This window comes from Orcinus orca, chromosome 2 (assembly GCF_937001465.1).
Source record: "Orcinus orca chromosome 2, mOrcOrc1.1, whole genome shotgun sequence".
Lineage (NCBI taxonomy): Eukaryota > Metazoa > Chordata > Mammalia > Artiodactyla > Delphinidae > Orcinus > Orcinus orca.
The window spans coordinates 131,571,773-131,592,314 of record NC_064560.1 but is presented as its reverse complement, the minus strand read 5'-3'; positions in this window follow the sequence as shown (position 1 = coordinate 131,592,314).

Here is a 20,542-nt window from a genome sequence, read left to right as displayed (position 1 = left end):
TGGGTGGGGCTGGATCTTGTATTTCTTGTGGGTAGGGCCACGCCTGGTGGTTTGTTTTGGGGTGTCTGTGAACTTTGTATGATATTAGGCAGCTCTCTGCTAATGGGTGGGATTGTGTTCCTCTCTTGCTAGTTGTTTGGCATGGGGCGTCCAGCACTGGAGCTTGCTGGCTGTTGGGTTGAGCTGGGTCTTAGCGTTGAGATGGAGATCTCTGGGAGAGCTCTCACCTATTGATATTATGTGGGGCCAGTAGGTCTCTGGTGGTCCAATGTCCTGAACTCGGCTCTCCCACTTCAGAGGCCTAGGCCTGAGACCAGGGCAGGGCACCAAAACTCTGTCAGCCACATGGCTCAGAAGAAAAAGTAGCAAAAAAGATAGAAAAAAATTTTTTCTTTAAATTAAAAAAAAAATTAAAATAAAAAATTAAAATATTAATAATAATAAAAAAAGAAGAAAGCAACCAAACCAATAAACAAATCCACCAATGATAACAAACTCCAAAAACTACACTAAGATATATATAAAAATCAGAAGCCAATCAGTCATAGTCAGCAAACCCCAAGTCTACAGTTGCTCCCAAAGTCCACCACCTCAGTTTTGGGATGATTCACTGTCTATTCAGGTATTCCACAGATGCAGGGTACATCAAGTTGATTGTGGAGATTTTATCCACTGCTCCTGCGGCTGCTGGGAGAGATTTCCCTTTGTCTTCTTTAAATTATGAAAACAGTCAAACTTATGAAATAAGACTATTATATAAGAATTGACATAGAGAAAATCAGGAATCTGGAAATTGTCTGACAGGATCTTAGAGCTCTAATTCTGATGAAAGGGTGATAATAATGAATTTTTCTGTGTAAAAGAGGAAGAAATAGAAATAAAATAAAACAAGATGGTGACCACTGTTAAATGAATAGGATTTCCAATGCCTTTGAAGAAATCAGGATCTTTGAGCTTATAACTGGCATATGCACACCAAGAAAGTAGAAATAAAACACATCTCAATACAGTTACGATGCAGGAACAGAGACAGCACTGAGAGGAGTAGATGACAACCCAGTGGGAACAAGACTATTTTTCTGGCTGATAAATGCTTTGAGGACAGGTTAAAGGAAAAGAAGGATGAGACATACAGACCACTGAAGCTACCTCAAGGAGAGTGTAAAGCCAGATGGTGAGCTGCACATAAAAATGATGGCCAGGACAAGCTGCAGGTATATGACCCAAACAGTACAGGCAGTGTAGCTCTAGCTTCATGTGCCACACCCAAGGAAGGGATCAAATCTTCTTTGCTGCAGGTGAGTGTGAAGGACATGGTATTATAACTATTGATGATATTCAGGGATCTACAGTGCTATAGGCTGTCTGATCATATGTTTGATATGTGATGTCTATTATACTGAGCTACTTAAAACTTTTAAACTACTGAAAGTTAATTAATTGACTTGCTGAATTTAAAAGAAATACATTTCATGTACAGAAAATTTGGGAAATTTGAAAATCATGAAGGTAAAAATCATCATTATCATGGAACCGTTTTCCCAGATATTTTAGATTCCATGTTTCATCATTTCAACCACAATCTGCAAAATTTATAATGCCTATTGTGCCTTTGTACTTTCAACACACCTGCCTGGCAAAACCATAGAGCTGGATGAATCTAATTATCTGCCTTCTCTAAACTTGCACCTGGATAGTTAAACCCAACTGCCAGTGTGCATTTATGGCTTAATATCGACCAGATTTTCAAACTTTCTGGCAACCATTCTATTTCTTCTAGTCAGGTGCTTCTCTCATTCTTCGAAATGACTATTTCAAATGTATTCTACTTTCTTCAACCCTCCATCCTACCTTCTTTTCAGAAGATGACACTGTCTCCACTTTAGAAAGTAAACAAGCCAGAACACGGGGGGAAACTCAAAATTCCATGTCCATATTTGCAAAGCAGACTATCTCTGCCCTCATCCTATCCTCTTTTATATTTTTTTGCAACACCCATACCTGGGCTCTCCCTACACCCACTAACGGCCCTTCCTCAGCATTTGTACATACTTAATTCTGTCAGCTCGTAAAAAGCATATACATACTTTCTCCTCAAGCCCACACCCTTTCTCTTTCTTCTTCTCTTTCTTTCTCTCCTCAAGCCCACACCCTTTCTCTTTCTTCTTCTCTTTCTTTCTCTCCTCAAGCCCACACCCTTCTACTCTTTTCTTGCTTTTACAATGAAATGTAATTTGATAGATGAAATGTATCAAAAAATATTTCTTCTCCATTCACTTACTTCCCCCTGCACTCCTCCAGAAACAAATTGCAACATAATATGGATCATCACCATTCAACTGAAATCTCTCTTGCTAAGATGTCAATCATTCTAAGGTACACTTTTCTATCTTTGATATTCCATTAATTTCTTTACATCTGAATACACTTTGGCACGCTGATCACTTCTTCCTTCTCAATTCACTTTCTTTGGTTTCTGTGGCACTTACTGTCCTGGTTTTCTTCTACTCCACGTGTTCTCTCAATTTCTTTTGTTGACTTGTCCACTAAATAAATTTGTCATTGTGGGAGTTTTTAAAGACTCTTTCTGAGGTTCTCTTCTTATGCATGGCATGCAATGCTATATAAATACTTGTATTTATAAATACAAGTATTTCATGCTCTCCTTTAAATTCCAATTCCAAATAGCTTTCTAATTGTCATCTCCAGATGAATTTCTTTTAGATACTCAAACTCAATTCCTCAAAAGAAATCTATATTCTCTACCCCTCAGACTTATTTTCTATCCAGCTTCAGTTCCTATCTCAGTCCACAGCACTCAAGTATTCAAGCAAAAGACTTGAAAATCACTCACCTCATCTCTTTAAATGCTGAAATCCAATCTTATTACCTTGGTGATGTCATTTCCTAATTACCTTTCTAATTATCGACTTATACCCATCTCTACTACCTTGATCATCTACCCCAAGCCACCTTTATTTCTCTTCTCTACTCCTTTAGTAACCTCTCCAAAAACATGCCATATTTTGTTCATGCCTAAAGCTTCTAAATATATCTTTGTTTCTCTTAAGGATAAAGACTGAAGTCCTTAAAAAGAAATCCAATCACACCAATCAAGCCTCAGCTGCCTTCTTTGTGGCAGACATCGTGGCTTGGATAACCCACAACTTTTTCCAACACAATTCTTCCTTGTTGGAAAAGCTACTCCCTTTACCAGCCTGTCTTGCTACTGCAAAGCTTTCCACATAAACATTTTTCTATATTTTATGTATATATAAAGTAAAAGTAAAATTACCATACATATGTATGTATGTATTACCATTACATATGCTGTCTCTGGGGGTGGGTTCTTAAGATGTCATTTAAGAATCTAAGAAACCATAAGATTGTTTTATTTTCCTGATTTAAAAAGGGTTGTCACTCCCTTCTTTCCTTGAAAGTGGAAATGATGGTTGGATACAGTGACCATCTTGAAGATATGAAGCATTTAAAAGGGCAAAAGCCAAACATTAAGAATGGCAAAGTCAAAAACACACAAATAGCCTAGGTAGCTCATGACATATGTGAGCAGGTAAACCAATGAGAGGGTAATTTCTTTTGATGTGAGAAAAATGAGCCTCTTTTTATAAAAAGACTCTAAAAGTTACTTGCTGTAAACACATTCCCAATAATACATCATCAGACCTCATAGCACTTTCTCCTTGGCTTTCAGCTTCAGACATATGATAATTAAAAATATATATATACTAACTGAGGCACAATTTAAGAGGTAAATGCACAGACCCTACATGTACTCCTTGGCCTGTGATTCCTACCACATTGGCCTTTCAGACTGTCAACTGTCTCCTCCATGGAGGGAGACCTCCTGGTTCTACTTGGGTTCCCACTCATTTCATTGTGGCCTAGACAGTCTCTCCAACAATTGTAGGGCTCATTTTGTTTCCCTGTCTCAGGAATCACTGTTCTTCCCTACCTGATACCCAATGTCTGAAACCTGTTTTTATCTATTTTTAGTTGTTTCAGGTAGAAGGGTAAATCCAGGTCCTATTATGTTATATTGCCCAGAAGTGGAGGTCACATTTAACATGATTTAAGTCTGCCATCATACTATTAAATTTCGAATCATATCATTTACTTTTGTTCTCTCCCTGAGCGTGATGGGTATAGTGAGAGTTTCCCTAATCCTAGGATGGACAGTTGACAAGTGTTTTTATACAGTGAAAGAATATACTCCTACTAGGTGTGTCTTTGGTCTGTGCTAAAATAGGAACATTCTTGTATACTGTGGAAAGGTGCAGAATATTAAAGTTTATTGACTATTTCTTATGGCCTCAGCCAAGGTACCACAAGATTGACAAGATCAAATCCACAGGGGCTCATGTGCAAGAGCAGGGAGAAAATAGCAGGGTAATTTTTAACTTTGTTAAAAGACGTGTTTTGTCTTGTGGTATAGGATTTGAAACCAATTGGGGAGAAGCAGATTATCATGTATGGGGCCAGATTTCCTTGCAACCTCCAATTAGTGTGCTAATAATGAAATGATGGGCCTGTGGCCATTTGAGTGGAGACAGAAGAGCAAAAATTTCAGTGAAATCTGACTACCCCACATATCAACTCTTGCTGTTCCCAGTCTCTTGGAATGATGTATCCCTTTGTAAAGTAAAATCAAATCTAATGCATCTACTAGGTCTGAGTTAACATCACAAAGTATATGAGTTTGAAAATGCTGGACTTTCCCAGGTATAGATTCCCAATTATGCCCAGAGAGGGCAACAATTGGAAACAGATTAGGTGGGTACAGCCTCAGATAATGTGTTTTTAAAATGTGTATGATTCCAGAAGATTTCTAGTTTTGCTTTCCACACAAAATTCTCAGAAATGAAAATCATAGACAAATGACAGAAGTTTTATGGGAGTTATGTTGTCCAAAAAATCAGTTCTGGTAAAAAGCTACATTCTCTTACAGTAAAGCCTTTAAGTACCCAACCCCTACGGAGAAGCTTACTGCCTGAAGGTCCTTGAATTAGTTTGTATTGAGGCTCAACTTCATCCCTGTCTTTTCAAAATCTTATTTTATACTCCAATATTAGCAATTAAATTTACCTATGTCCCTCTAAAGAAGTTGGAGATGGGTTTCACTCTTTCTACTAAAAAAAGATTTAATACTTTCCATTTCTAATTTTTATTTGTATGTTCTGTTAATTAAATTTACATTTATCGGAATTTCGTTTTAGATTTGATTAAAGTAGCATGGCTCTCAGACTTATCAATTATAGTTCTTCCCCTCTATTTTCTTCTGTATTGTAATTTTTCTTCCTTATAATTCCATTTTAATTTCTTGTATATTTCTTTCTCTAATTACCATAGCTGAAAGTAGTTTTTTTCTTTAAATAACTGAAGCATGTAATATTGTGATTTTACTTCTAAATACAGCTTTAGTTGTTCAATTTTGACACAATAGGTTGGTTTTCCTAAATATCTTTCATTGCATATTTGATGCCTTGATATGTTTCAGAAAGGCATTTTTCTAATTTGAAATTTTTGGTATATTTTTAATAATATATTGACACAATATGTAGCTCTTACGCATTTTTTTGTATTGGTATTTTAATCTAAGAACATGTTCAATAAAGCTTGATTCTTGAAAATGATTCAGTGAAGTTACAGAACTTACTAAAAATACAATTCTCTTCTATTTTATTCTTTATGGCTTCTAGTTCCCTTCTGTATCTTTGTCTATTTAAGATTCCATAGACTAATACTGGTATACTGATATTTTTCCCAGGGACTTATTTCCTGCCAGTTCACCATGAATTTTACATCAGTGTCTTTCATACTGTAGCAAAAGTAACCTCCCTTCTGACCTGATGATGCTTAGGCCAGGTTTTAAAGTTTATGGTCTGGGGTTATATTTATATAATTTGATATCACAATCTTACTTTACATTCTCTATATTTATGCCTCTTTTTTTAGTTTTTTCCTATTTTTTTTTATTGTGGATTTTTTTTCTTTTTCCCTGGATAGAATATATCCAGACCTCTGTGGTTTGAGTTTTCACATCTGCCCCATAATTTTTAGTCTCTCTTTTCTTTTCTCCCAAGATTTCACAATTTCTTTGGTATGTTGTTGAACAAATACTTTAAAAAGTTTAAATTTATTCTGATTCAAATAGTAATTATTTTATCATTTCCTCCTAATTTAATAATAACACTCCTCTTTAATGTTGTAGATAATTTTTTTTTTTAAGTATAGCCAAGAGCTCCTTTTTTTTTCTTTTCTTCATCATTCTTCACTCAGCCTTGACTGAAAAGAGATGTTTCTGGGCCTTTTTTTTTGCACCAGACTATATATATATATATTTTTTCCTCACTGCCCTACTTCCTACTGATAAATCCCTCCTCTCAGATGTGAACCATGAGGCTAAGTGGATGTACACAATCTCAAACCAAATTTCTGGTTCCCCACAGATAATGACAGATCCAGGTTTTATGTAGCCTGAAGCTTTTACAGTTTTAGGGGTCCTCTTTAAGAAAAAGAATACAAAATTGAACATATAAAATGAGTTACAAAATTGATAGAGTAATTAGAATAAGTAAATGAAGAAATCAAAACAAAGTATTAGCACCTTGGAAATCTGAGTATCTTTCTCTTTAGTTAACTTACCAGAAATTTTACACAGAAATGCCTTCTGATTGCAAGTTGCTTTCCGTTCCCTCTCCCATTCTTTCACCACCACCAGCACCCCTGCCCCATTAGAACACTCTCCTTGCTAGTCAAAGTGTGACCCATGGACCAGAAGCAAGAGAATTTGTTCAAAAGGTAGAACCTTAGGCCACTGCTCAGACCTACTCAATCAGAATCTGCATTTTGACAATATTCCCAGGTGATTCATGTGCACATTAAAAGTTAGGAAACACTGCATAACCCAACCAAATCCCAGGATCTAAATTGCCTCTGCAAGCAAAGTGCCCTGAACTTAATGAAGCAGACATCTGTGGAAATCAGCTTTGTGGTAAATATAATTTCAGCTCTCTCCCATTGCTTAGCCTTCTTGCTATGAGGGGAGTTTATTTCTAAGTAACACAGGACATTTATTGTTCTGCAAAGGCTCTAATGCAGTACAAGAAAGCTTATTACCTGCACATGCATGTATTTCACTGAGGGCCCTTCCAGCCTCTGTCCTAACAACTGCTTATTTCACATTCCAGGATGCAAAGATGACAAACAAAACTGAATTTTCTTAGCAGCAGATTCCCTCTAGGCAGTTAGAGGAGTTCATTAGATGAATGATTTGATAAACTTGATCTGAATTGGGCCTGCAGGGCCTGTAAGTCCTCAAATAGGTCTAGTTAGAAAAAGGAAAGCTAAGGATATTGTCTTATGGGGAATACTCTGGAAGGAAAGAGAGGGGGCTAGTGGCTACTCATAAAAGAAGAATGTGGGGGACAATATAAACCCCCAATGAGATGTTTTGCTAGGCTGTTTGCTTTCTAGTATGTGGCATAAATTCTCTTCTGTGTCCCCAAGAATCTTCTGTAGAGTCAACTTCGCATCCTAGTGCTTTTTTTGGAGTAGATTTTCAGGAGAAAAATTGCTGGGCCCTGCTGTGAAGTTGACATAAAGCAAAACCACGGGCTGTGCACAGGAGGGTAGCTGCCTGTAGGTTACTCCATGCACTGTGGCCTCTCCCCTCCAGCCTGGTCTTTGCTAGAGGACTGAGTAATATGTAACTGGATGCAGAGTCCTACTGATGAGTCTGGGGACCGATGAGTGCTCACTGTGTCAGAAGGTGCTCTGCTCTAAGGGAAGGGCTAGACACCCTGAGGTTTCTGAGTGTTTCAGTCAAGGAAGCCTCATCCTTTTTATCTTATTTACCCTAAATTTCATGGTTTTCATGAAATTTAGTATTTCATGGTTTAAAACCTGATAGATTGTTCTAAGAGTCTGGCAGAAGCTGGGATATGTATTGCTATTTGTGTTCCTGTTAAACTTTGTATCTCTGATGTCATCCTGATTCTATCAATGGATGATTTGGGAAAGATAATCAGGTGCCATTTACTTGCTAGAGTATCTTTCATTAAACTCTTTGAAATAACTTTATGGTAGGAAAACTTGCCTAGTAATTGCAAGAATTTTCTGGAATTTTTATAAAGAGGAATGTGTCAATTTATAATATTTTCTGAAACTATTTATGGAAATTTCGTATGGAAAAATCAGCTCTGATAGAAATGGGTTTCTTTTTTTTAATGGAGAAACAGATTTTACTTCTGTCAACTGTATACTGGGTAACAGATGGTGTTTCATCATCTGTCTGAAGAATTCATTTCGTTCATCTGTTCTTTTAATGAATTGGACTATTTCTTTTCCCTTTTTCCTTGATTCCTTCTCTTGCTGTTCCAGCAGTGCCAACTTTCCAATGAAAAATGGATGGCAGACAAAATTGATGGCCATTTTCAAACTCTTTCACACTTTGCAAAGTGCCCCTCAACAACCAAGAGAAGATTCATGGTACAGGAAGTCTTTTCTGTCCCATATCAGGGAGAAGTTTCCTAGCCATTTCTTCACTGGGTGGTAGCAGAAGTTGATATGAATTTACTGATTAGACAGAGAAAACAAATCATGGAAATACATACTTTTGCCGTTGCTTCTCAGAAGGTGGTTTATTTTAGCACAGTTGCTGGGTGTGCTTTTTCTCCTGGGTGTAATAATCTAAATTATTTTTTATATAAGAGTAAGTTAATTTTTTTTAGTATTGAATATTTATTTCTATACATTTGAAGCTTTACTTTTTCTTGTCTTTACTGTTTTCAGATGGAAGTTATCTGCTACCAAAAGAAGCATGCTAATATTTAGGTATGATTTTGTATATCCTTTTTTTGATAAATAAGAAATAAACATTTTATATCTGTGTTAATGCTAATGGGGAGAAAACAGCTCTCCAATTGTTATGTCCTTTCTTTCCCCACAGTCCGTGACAAGTTAACAAAATTGCATTTTATAATCAAAACAAGTGTCCTGAATAAGGTCTTTTGAATGTTGTTTGTATTATCTCTGGATAGTGTCTTTTCAAAGATTATGTTCAGATGGCACATAATCATCAATTCTAAATAGCATAGCATGGGTCTTAGCAGCAGGTTACAAAAGAATGTCCATCTACATAAACAATATTTTGAATACTTTGAGGAAAGAGTTCCTTATTATTTCAGATTAGAGGTTTATTTTTTATTATTAAAAAAATTTTATCGCAGAAAATTTTCAAATATCAAAAAAATGAGAGAACAGTATAATGAATCATGATGTATTCACTATACAGTTCCAATAAATATATTTTGCCAATTTTATCATCTCTATATCATTTTTGTAATTTGATATTTTAAAGCAAATCCCAGGCAACCATTTTTTTACCTTTAATTCTTTAGTAAATATTTCTAAAGACACAGTTATAAAATGTAACTATAATGCTATCACACTCACCAAAACTAATTTATTAAAATCATCTAGTACAGACTACATTCAAATTTCCAAGACTGCCTCACAAACGTCTCTTTATAGTTGATTTGTTTAAATTAGGCTCAAACAAGGTGTACACACTGCATTTTGTTTCCCTGTTTTTTGTCTCCTTTGCTCCATAACAAACCCATCATTTTCTTAGGCCATATCTTTTCTTTTTCCAGTTTTATTGTGCAATAATTGACGTAATCACTGTAGGAGTTTAAAGTGTACAGCATAATGATTTGACTTACCTATACTGTGAAATGATTACCACAGTAGGTTTAGCTAACATCCATCATCTCATATAGATACAATAAAAATAAAAGAAAAATCTTTTTCCTTGTGATGAGTACTCTTAGGATCTACTCTTTTTACAAGTTTCCTATGTATCACACAGCTGTGTTTGCTATAGTCATCATTTATAAGTGGAAGTTTGCACTTTTGATCACTTTCCTCCAATCTTTTCTTTCCTCTAATGCTGTAATTTTTAAGAACCCAATTTTAAGACCATTTGAACTCAGGAATGTCTCACATTCTGGATTTGGGTGACTGATTGCTTGTTCTGTTGTACAAATTGTCCCTTTATCCTTCATTCAACTTATTATTATAGGGATAGTGAGAAAGAGTTTCAGTACTTTTTTTTTTTTTTAACTAAGAATACTATACAGATAGTGCTATGTATTTTGTATTCCATCATGTCAGGAGGCAGGTGATCTCTAGTCATCCCATTGATTCGTCAGTGGATTTGTACGTTGTCCATCTCATCTCCCCTTTCACTTTCACATTAGTCTTTAAAAATACTGTCAAAGCCAGCAGGACATTAAATTGCATTTGATCTTACATGTGTTTTTCACAAACTGTAAGTTCCTTGAAGTCAAGAATAATATTATATTACTATTTGTGTTTCTGATGCCTCACCTTATCTTAACATTTTTTATGAATAATTGAACATAAGAATAAATTAACAGAAAAACAAGTCAGCCCTGTTTGTTCTTTGTCAATTGTTTTACATACCCAAGGAATAATAGAAAAAAATCAGATATGTAAACAGTTCTAAAATACAGGAAAGAGATATTATACTACTAAATAATTCCACAAATAATAACAAACTGATAGTCAAAATAAACTATACACACATGAACTAAAAGACAATTTATACACATATATGCATAAATACAAATATGCATATATTTTTAAAAAATAAATAAAATACTAGTAACTTTAAATTGGCAACAACTGAGAAAACAATGAATCATTGTCAAATTATATTTACCCTAACAATGAAAGAATGGCTCAATTAAAAAAAAAAAAAACTATTGATGTAGAACAGCACACCAATCAAAGAGAAAAAACTACTAGATTATTTTTCTTTAGATATGGAAAAAAGACATTTGATAGAATTTACATACCCACAGTATTTAAAGACCCTTTAAAGGATAGTCTCTTAATAAATGGTGCTAGGGAAACTGGACAACAATTTGCAAATGATGAAACTGAATCACTATCTTACACCATACACAGGTATCAACACAAATAGATGAAAGACTTGAACATAAAACCTAAAACCATAAAATTCCTAGGAAGATCATAGGGGCTAACCTCCTTCATACTGGTCTTGGCAATGATTTTTTTGGATTTGACACCAAAAGCAAAGGCAACAAAAGCAAAAATAAGCAAGAGGAACTACATCAAAATAAAAAGCTTCTGTACAGAGAAGGAAACCATATGTGGTGATGGTTGTTAACTAGACTTATTGTGGTGATCACTTAATAATATTTACAAATATGGAATCATTATGTTGTATACCTGAAACTAATATAATGTTGTATGCCAATTATATCTCAAAAATATAGAAATCACATTTTGAAAAGCCTCAACATGTGATAACTGATTTTTGTCATAAAAGACTTGAAAACACTGAATTTTTCATTTTTTGAGTCTTTTCAATTCCAATAGCTTTAATAAATGCTGAACACAGAGTGAGGCAGAATGATTTAACTTTAAGTTAAATCACTAAACATTTTAAGATTCATCTACCGCTAGGGAGCCTTAAAGATATGTTCCAATTTGTTTCTCATGCCATAGATTTTTCTAAACATACTGAGTAATTCAAAAACTAAATGCCAATCTTGAAAACAATCCGAATTTTTTCATTTTAACAAATAATAACAATTTCATAATATTGAGTCAAATATTTATGCTTTAATTTCTTAACTTAGTAACTATATTTTCTAAGTAACAGACTCCCTGAGCAGTTTTATTTATGATAACCCTCCAGACACTGACAGGTTATAATTCTGTGTTATTTATTGTGAGCTTAAAATATGTTTAAATATACAAGATGCTTAACCTATGTAATCATAGGGCGTATGCAAATTAAACTACAACTGGAACTCCATTTCTTACCTAACGGATTCGTAAAAATCCTAAATTTGGTAATATACACTGAAGAACCTTGATTAATGCAATTTTGAAACAAAACTGTGAAATAACTCATTATATTAATAAACTGACTGTAAGCAGAAAAAAATTTCCCCAAATTTCTCAGAACTCATTGTATCCATCTCATTTAGATCACACCCTTTCTTTTTGCAATCCTAGATTTATACATGCCTTAGGCCTGGTAACTTTCTGGCCCTTGTACTGGAAATTAACCTAACCTTTCTGACTCCGTCTCCATCTCCTGTGTTGAGACAAATTCCGCTGTTCACAAGAATAAAGATAAATTACGCTGCACCACTTCTCTTACCTACCAGGCAATGTGTCTAATCATTTCTACCACATGAATATTTCAGCAATCTGTCATTCATTGTAATTAAAAATCTGATATCTCAAATCTATATTTCACTTCAATGTTGGTTTTAGCTTTTCCTTTTTACCCAGAACTTCTGTTAATGAAAAAGTAGGCTGATTATTTCTCCCTTTGCTTTTTCTTTTTTATCTTCTTGAAGGAATCAAATGAGTTTTAAACTGTCTAGTGTAACCGAGCAGGATCCTATGGGGCCTTCCCAGAACAGGACTATCCCCTACCCCATGTCCTCCGCCTGCCTTTTGTCTGCAGAAAAATTTTAGTCAAAGAATAAATGTAATCAGAGAAATGAAAAAATGCAGAAAGAAAGGAAAACAGTCAAGCAAGACAAAACAATAATACTTTAGCCATTAAACAAAGTCAAGGACCTTTAGTTCTTCCTCAAGGACTACAGATAATATTCTGACCCACGTTCTTCGAGCTGTTTTGCAGACACTGAAACACCCACCAGGTAGAAGAAGTTAACTGTATGCTGCCAACAAGCACGTAGACCCCAGACCAGTTGAAACCAGAAGGTTGATATTGCTGCCTCCCACTTACCTCACCACCAACCAATCAGGAAAATGTCCACGAGCTGATCACACACCCCAAAAATCCCTTCCCTCACCCTGTCTTTATAAACCTTTCCCTAAAAGCCTTTGGGGAGTTCCGGTCTTTTAAGCACTAGCTTCCTTGGACTCCTTGCTTGGTGCCCTGCAATAAACGCTGCATTTTCCTTCACCCCACACCCCAGTGTCAGTAGATTGGCTTTACTGTGCATGGGCAAGTGGACCCAAGTTTGGTTTGGTAACATAAGGTTGGGATGGCAGAGTTAGAATATGGCTAATCCACAGACTGGATAATCATTTGACCAGCCTCTCATTATTCAAATGACAGAACATCACAGACTTGAAGCCAGTCATTTGTTCTCACCTGATGTCTGATTAGAAGCCTCAAATCCCTACATAACAGATGTGTGGTTCCAGGAGGCCTCATCAGCAATCAGGAATGTTCCTTCTTGCATCTGTCTGACTTGGCTTCAGGACTCCTGCTGCTGCCAGACAAGAGTATTCAAGGCACTATGAATGCCACGGCAGAGAAGAGAGATACTTAAATATCACCAGAGAAAGTTTTCAACATCAGAAAAAAAAGAGTAAGGTTAGGGAGGATGGGAGGGAGACGCAAGAGGGAGGGTATATGGGGATATATGTATACGTATAGCTGATTCACTTCGTGACACGGCAGAAACTAACACACCTTGTAAAGCAATTATACTCCAATAAAGATGTTAAAAAAAAAAAGAGTAAGTTACTCTAGACGTCTCGTTAGAAAAATGATGCAAACGGCAATTCTAATTACTGGTTATGAATATCTGCAGAGTGGGAGCACATTATGCTATGTAAAGGTTTTCATTATACAAATTTCCTTTCTGATCTCACTTTTATTTTGGTGTGAAATAGGTATATTCTTACATTCCTGTTTTGCCTACTCTCTGTGTACTGCCATGACTGAAAGGATACGCTGATTGATGATATGAAAGGGTAAGTTATGAAATGGGTGAGTGTAAGTTAATAGAAAATATTGTATTGTATACGGGAGGTGTTTCTTGATTTATCAGATGACCCAAGTACTTTTATTAATAGAAAGTATAGAAATAAAAGGCAGAAATTAGAGAAGGTATAGCCATCTACACCCTCTTTATAATTTACATGTAGTCAGGACTCTGAATATAACCGTTTATAGTTTTCTACAGACCTATCTCTTCTTGGGGGTTTCATTACTGCCATCATCTTGGTAGTAAAATAAATATGAAGGAAAACCCTCATTTCTTATCACATAATCCCTAAATTATTGATATATCTTGCAAACCATGTGTGCCAAGCAAATAGCTCACCGTGGCATAAAGATAAAATTATTTGAAACTGTTCTGCACCACCCAATAGCTGTCTGGCTGGGGCTAACATCTCTTAGCCTCAGTTAACACAAAAGAAAAGTAGAATGAATAACATCTGCCTTCAGAATACATAGATGAAACAGATAAACCACAGGGCCTGGCAAATATTGATAGATCTTAAATTTTAGCAACTTTTCCCCTCTATTTTCCTTCTTCTGTCTTACTTTGAATTATCTTGAGCTGTTGCTGAGGGTATCTTATGTGATGATACTTTAACTGCCAAGTTCTTTATAAACTTCAACAGAGTTGCATTTTGGCAAAAAGGAAGCCTGATATAGAGATGGTATTCGATAATCAAAACATTCACTTCTCTCTACTCACCACCACTTCATCTTCAGAGCTCAATTTGGTCAAAATATTAAAAAAAAAATTAATGATGTCTGTGATTAAAACAACCCAATATTATCATAAATTCCCTGTTTTTATAAACAAAAAAGATAAAGAGTTAACAAATTTGTATTCATTTACCTATCTCTTATCAATTTGTGTATTTCCATGAATATCTAATTTTAATAGTTTTTAAAAAGAATATATGTAGTATACTTTTTTTTTATACTTTATCTGCAGTTTTTCTTCCTTGTACATAAAGAGTGCCAATGAAAGAAAAAATAGAAAGTTTATGTAAGTTTGGAGTTTATTATTAGTTTAGAAGTTAATCTCATGAATTCCTTTAATAATTTGCCTTCAAATTTTACTTGGGTCAAATTAATACCCCCAATATAAAACAGCATCATAAGCTTCAGATTGTTCATAAAACAAGTTTTAGAGAGAAAACATCTGCTTTTATGATTTTCTTTTCTTTAACATCTTTACCCATAAATGAGTTTCAGTAGGGTGAATGCAGAAAGGACTTGGCTGAATTTGGACTAAAATTCTATTTCTGAGAACTCCCCTTTAAAAAAAAAAGGCACAGCTAAAAATGAATAAAACAGCTTTGGTTTAGATTGCTTGGAAATCCTCCCCTCTGATGCAATTACTGGATGAAATAGACATTAAGCTCAGAGGAGTTCTTCACTCAGTCTCTTTTGCTCCTTGCCTCTGTGAGGGACTGTTTTTCTGATGCCATTATTGGCAGCTCGCCACACTGCACCTGCTGATCCACCTGCCTCTCACTGGTGTGCAGTATTTAAAATGTTACGCAATTAAAGTAAATGAGTTTAAAGGGCTGGATTTGCACTGTGCCTCCTGGGGAGCTGTTGTTCATCCTTAAAAGTGCCTGATGATAGTTTGGGAAGCACTGCTGCTGGCCTGGCCCTGGGGTGCTGAATTGCTCCCCTTTGAAGAACTCTGTGGTGAATCCCCTCATAAGGATGCTAAATGGTGAGGAAGCATAAAGAGAAACATTTTGTACCCTAGGAATACAGTCTTTATAGAATGAGACTAGGCAGCAAAAGAAAGATTGCAAACTAACTAGAACCCTCTAAACTGTTTCTTGATAAAATATAGCTCTTTATCTCCACCTATTTTACTTTGTATTTATGAATTTAGTTTTAATTATTTCCTGCAAAGCTGTGTACAAAATGTTCAGTAAAGACATCTCAAAATGGAAAAGATATCTGATTATCAGGATACCTTTTAATGTCTCATCATTTTCATGGTTGTCATAATCATTCTCTGGCGCCTATCTTTCTACTAGGTATGATGTGAAGTAAATTAAAATGAAGTGGTTTATTTTAGTGCATTCTCTTCTTTTGCATAAGAAGTTTGAGCATATCTAGGGGCGTTTGTTCAGACCACAAAGCCATGCTTTTAAAGCGAGTTAAATTATTTATTGGCTGAAAATACTTTTAGATGCTGGGCACTGGCATATGGGAGCTACAAAAAGAAAATGTTCTAGAATTTAAGGAATTTGACATTAGTGATAAGTGGTCATAGAAAATTGATTCTTTCAATCTACAGACATTTTATGACTTTCTGGTCCCTCAAAAGGTACCAGGCACTAGTTACAAGAGAAACACATAAAAAGATATATACAGGACTTCCAGTTTCTGACCTGGCATATACGGAGCTTGGAAATAATCACTCTGATTCTCACAAGAAATAAGCTGAACTGAAAATCAACAACTCTTCTTAGATCCACCAGAAGATTAAGGTCACAAGGGAAAAAACACTGCCCCCCAAATTGAACAGACAGGTGGATGGAAAGACTCAAAACTTAGCAGAACAGAAATCTCCACAGGAACCTGTACTGGGCTAGACAAACCTGTGATTGACTAATGGCTGGAGGTTCAGTGTGGGCATGTCTGAGAGTTAAAAATTCCAGGGGGCAGGGGATAGTCTTAGGGAGGTCCTGCACTTTTATTAGTTTTACCTTCAGGAGCCCTACAGGTTCTCACAGTAAAGATCAGAGAAAAATAAACTTATGCTTCCAGCAGGAGAAGAGGAAAGTAGCCATTCTGAAATACTCCCAGAATATTTTATTCTTCTTAACAAGGACTCCCCTCAAGATAAATTATTTTACCAGAGCCTAACTGACCTTGGCAAAGGGAAAAACCAACTCCAGCCACTTCCTGCTTCCAAGTGGGGGAAAGGAAATACCTAACTTTACCACCACATCAGTAGAGCTCCTGTATAATAATGGGGAGAAATGTACATCTTAGGCTTTATTTAAGCACACTCTAGGGAAACTCACACACAACAGAGGAAACCAAAAAAAAAAAAAAAAAAAGATATCAGAGGAAACTTTACCTCTGATAACTACACCTACAGTAAACACAGCCTAACCTCTAGCCAGATAAACATAAAACCTCGCACTAAAGGCATGTTTATCTCAGCTCCTTTCACAGTACGTGTTACGCTTTCAACAAAAATTTGCAAAGCACACTAAAATACACAAAACATACAGAAGAGACAGAACACGCATCAGAACCAGATTCAGATATGGTACACATGTTGAAACTATCCTATCAGGAACTTAAAACAACTATGGTTAATATTCTAAGGGCTCTAATGGGAAAAGTGGACAGCATGTGAGAATATATAGGTAATGTAAGCACAGAGATGGAAACTCTTAGAAAGAATCAAAAGGAAATGCTAAAAATTAAAAACACTGTAACCAAAATGAAGAATGCCTTTGATGGGCTCATTAATATACTGAACACAGTCAGGGAGCTTGAAGAAGCTTGAAGAAATGTCAATAGAAACTCCCACAATGTAAATGCAAAGAGAAATATAAAATGAAAAAGATATAATAGAATATACAAAACCTGGGATAATTACAGAAGTTGTAATGTACACATATTGGTAATATCAGAAGGAAAAGTAAGAGAGAAAGGAACAAAAGTAATATTTGAGCTTGAGATTAAAATATATATACTGCTATATTTAAGATACATAAACAACAATGATCTACTGTATAGCACAGGGAACTATATTCAGTATCTTGTAATAACCTACAATGGAAAAGAACCTGAAAAAGAATATTATATATATATGCCTGAATCACTTTGCATTACACTTGAAACTAACACAACATTGTAAATTAACTATACTTCAATAAAAATTAAATTAAATTAAATTAAAAAAGAAATATTTGAAGCAATGATGACAAACCACAGACCCAGAAATTAAAGAGAATAAGCAAAAAAATTCCAAAAAAGAAAAAAATCTATATATAGGCATACCGTATTCAAACTGCAGAAAATCAAAGACAGAGAGGAAATCTTTAAGAAGCTGGGGATGGGGAGGTGGGGATAGACCTTGCCTATAAAGGTCCAAGAGTAAAAATAACACTGGACTTCTTTTCAGGAACTATACAAACAAGAAGTGAGTGGAGTGAAATGTTTAAAGTGTTGAAAGAAAAAAACTAGAAATCAATAACAGATAGATGGAAAACACCAGAATACTTGGAGATTAAACAACACACTTCTTAAAATATGAGTCAAAGAGAAGTATCAAGAAATATTTTTAAATATTTTAAAGTAAACAAAACAAAATTTGTGGGATGCATTAAAAAAATCAGTGCTTAAAGGAAAATTTATAGCAACAAATGCTTGTATTAGAAAGAAGAAAGATTTAAAAATCAATCATTTAAACTTACACCTTAGAAAACTAGAAAAAGAAGAGCAAATAAATTCAAAGCAAGCAGAAAGAAAGAAATAATAAAAAGTAGAATGAAAGTCAATGAAATTGAAAACAGCAAAACAACAGGAAAAACCAATGGAACCAAAAGCTGGTACTTGGAAGAGATCAATAAAACTGATAAACCTCTAGCTTGATTAAGAAAAGAGAAGACACACGTAACTAATGTCAGAAATGAAAGATTGACCATCTCTTCTGATACCGTGGACATTAAAAGAAAAATAAAGGAATATTATGAACAACTCTATACCCACAAATTTGATGACCTAGATGAAATGGACTTAGTCCTTGAAAGACACTCTCTACCAAAACTCACACAAGGAGAAATAGAAAATCTGAATAGAGATATAACTACTAAACCAATTGAATAAATAATTAATAATCTTGCAAAACAGAAAGCATCAGGCCCAGATGGATTCACTGGTGAATTCTACCAAACATGTAAAGAAGAAATTATACCTGATCTCTACAATCACTTCCAGAAAATAGAAGCAGAGGAAATATTTATAACTCATTCTATGCAGCCAGAACTACCTTATTACCAAAATCAGTTACAGGTGTTACAAGGAAACTACAAACTAATATCTCTCATGAACATAGATGCAAAAATCCTCAACAAAATATTAGCAAATTGAATCCAACAATGTATACAAAGGATTACACATCAAACCAAGTGGTATTTATTCCAGGTATGCAAGGCTAGTACAACATTCAAAAAATCAATTTATGTAATCCATTATATCAACTTACTAAAGAATAAAAATCATATGATCTTATCAATAGATGCAAAAAAAGCATTTGAAAAAAATTCAACATCCATTCGTAATAAAAATTCTCTGCAAACTGAGAATAGAGGGGGACCTCATCAATTCATTAAGTAATATCTACTAAAAACAAAAAACGAAAGCAAGTATCAAACTTAATGGTGAGAAACTAGATGTTTTCCTGCTAAGATCAAGAACAAGGAAAAGATATACATTTCTCACCACTCCCTTTCGACATTGTTCCAGAAGTCCTGGCAAATGCAGTGAGACAAGAAACAAAATGGAAGGAAGAAATAAATCTGTTTTATTTGCAGATAACATGACTGTACAGAAATCCCAAAGATTCCACAACAAAAATAATCTACTTAAACTAATTAGCAGTTATAGCAAGTTGAAAGGATAGAAGTTTAATATACAAAATCCATTGCTTTCTTATATACTAGCAATGAACTATTGGAATTTAAAATTAAAACCATAATAGCATTTACATTAGCACATAAAAGGAAATGTTTAGGTATAAACCTAATAAAATATGTTCAAAGTCTATAGAGGAAACTTACCAAAAAACTCTGGTGAAAGAAAACAAGGAAAATCTAAAGAAATGGAGGCTATTCTATGTATATGGATAGGCAGATTCAATATTATCAAGATAGCACTTCTTCCCAACTTGGTCTGAAGAGTCAGTGCAAGTCCAGTCCAAATCCCAGGATGTAATTTTGTGGATATTGACAAACTGATTCTAAAGTCTCATGTAAAGGCAAAAGACCCAAAAAAGCCAAAAAAATATTGAAGCAGAAGAACAAAGTTGGACCACTAACACTACCCAACTTCAAGACTCAGTTTAAAAGCATATTAATCAAGAAAATGTGGTATTGGTGAAAGAACAGACAAATAGACCCATGGAAAATAAAATGAGCTGGAAATAGACCCACACAAATATAGTCAACTGATATTTGATAAAGGAGCAAAGGCAATTCAATGGAGAAAGAATAATCTTTTCAACAAATGATGCTGGGACAACTGGACATCCACATGGAAAAAAAACAAAAATCTCCCCTTATACCTTAATAAATATTAGTTCAAAATGAATCCTAGATCTAAATGTAAAATGAAAAACCATAAAAACCCTAGGAGATAGTGGGAGAAAAGGTGGCCTTGTGTATGGTGGTGACTTTTAAAATACATCACCTAAAGCATGACCCATGAAAGAATAATTGATAAGTTGCATTTTATTAAAAATAAAAAGTTCAGCTCTGTGAAAGTATTAAGGGAATGAAAAGATAGACCACATACTGGGAGAAAATCTGCAAAATACTTATCTGATAAAGGACTGGTATGAAGAAATATACAAAGAATTCTTAAAACTCATCAGTAAGAAGACCACCAACCAATTAAACCAATTAAAAAATAGGCAAAAGATCTGAACAGACATCTCAATGAAAAAGATACACAGATGGCACTAAG